Source organism: Polypterus senegalus, unplaced genomic scaffold (genome assembly GCF_016835505.1).
Source record: "Polypterus senegalus isolate Bchr_013 unplaced genomic scaffold, ASM1683550v1 scaffold_1924, whole genome shotgun sequence".
Lineage (NCBI taxonomy): Eukaryota > Metazoa > Chordata > Cladistia > Polypteriformes > Polypteridae > Polypterus > Polypterus senegalus.
In genome coordinates this window covers 4,663-6,396 of record NW_024386205.1, presented here as the reverse complement: position 1 = coordinate 6,396, position 1,734 = coordinate 4,663, and the positions used below count along the sequence as shown (strand labels likewise).

Here is a 1,734-nt window from a genome sequence, read left to right as displayed (position 1 = left end):
TCTCCCAAATAGGCAACGTAAGCCCTCTTTTTTAAACCAGCCCATTTTTTTTTTTTTTCTCCTTCCCCTTTTGTTTTTTTTTTTTTTTTTTTTAATTTCCATTTTGAAATTTTGTTATGTCTTTGAATTAGAATGTGCGTTTTTTCATACTGATCCCCCTTTCTGTCGGTTTTTGCCCTCGCCCCCCTTTAAGACTTCGTTTCCCGCCCACCTTTGATGGATGGATTGATGGATGGATGGATGGATGGATAGAAGACAGAGAGATCTGCCAGCTCATCAGACGGGAGCCCAAAAATTACAAAGGGGGGGGATCTTCCAGAAAGAACCAAAACCCGATCTTCAACGTGCAATCCCACAGGGATCAAAAGGGGGGGCACCGGCTCGCCGAATTCCCCCGGGTGCCCCAGATCACCCGGCCCCCGGCGCAGGGCTTCCGAGGGTGCTCTGCTGCCGGGCGAGGCCCCCGCCGAGGGCTTCCTTGGGCCGGGGGAGGGTCGCCTTCCCTTCGCAGCTTTGCCTCCTGCCTCCTGTCCCCCCCGCCCGCCGCCTGTCTTTGGGGTTTGGGGGGGTTTTTTTTTCACATCCCCCCAGTCCTACCCCCCCTGCTCTTCCAGCCAAAAGCCCAGCGATGGGTGGGTGGTTTGATAAGAGCAGGTGCACCGGGGGCAGTGAAACCGTCTAATCAAGGTGGTGAGGTTAACCAACATCCGGGGACGGGGCAAAAGGGCGTCCAGAGCTAGCTCCTCGACGCCGCCCCGAGGCCAAAAAAAAGGGCCCGAAGAAACCCGGGAGGCCAAGGACTGCGTTGGGGGAAAAACCCCCCGCCGCCGAGCGATGAAGCCGGGGGGAAGTGGGGGATGAGGCCGGGGTGTTAAAACCTACTTTCCTGGGGGGAGATACCAATCACTAAGGTGGTTCTCCCCGGGCGAGGCTCATCCATTGCACTCCGGGTGTTGACCCCCGGATTTCCCCAAAAGGAAACTGACTGCATAATTTTGGGAGTGGGGATCTTGCGCTTTTCCCCGATACCTGGTTCAAAAAAAGACGAAAAAAATGGTTTTTAACTTTTTGGAAGTGGTGTTGGGGGGGAAGCAGGAGCTGGGGACAACGGTTGGGAGCTTTTTTTAAAAAAAGAAGTTCCAAAAAACAATCAATCAACTGTCTGCTGTCCATTTATTTATTTATTTTAAGGACCCCCCCCAAAAAAAATTATAATAAAAAAAAATAAATTTTAAAATTTAAATAATCAATGTATTTTATTTAAACCCCACATAATAAAAAAAAAATATAAATAACATTTTTAATTTTTTGGGCCCCGATTTTGCCGCTTTCCTTGCGCCAAGACCCCCTTCTAAGGGTGGAAGGAGGAAAAGAAAAGACGAGGTGAAGGGCGACCCTGCTGGCAGAAAGGAAAAACTTACAGCACCCGTACCCGAAACAGGGGTGCTCCTTTTTCTCTCCCCAAATTGCAACTTTAAGCCCTCTTTTTGAACGCAGGTTTTTTTTTTTTTTTCCCTTCCTGTCTGTCTTCATTTTTTTTTTTTCCATTCTTTTGTTTTTTGGAATGTCTTTTTAAAGAACGTGCCTTCTGCGATCCTCTGCCCCCGCCCGCCACCCAAAGACCTGTTCCCGCCCAACTCATGGGTGGGTGGGTGGGTGGATATACAAGATAAAGATAGATCTCGTCCAGCTCTTCAGACGGGAGCCTGCAACTTACAAAGGGGGCATCGTCCA

General features: G+C 49.5%; 1 pseudogene; it reads left to right on the top strand.

Moving 5' to 3' along the window:
• Positions 1-878: 878 nt before the first annotated feature.
• On the top strand, positions 879-1,025 carry LOC120522593 (annotated as a pseudogene).
• Positions 1,026-1,734: the final 709 nt, after the last annotated feature.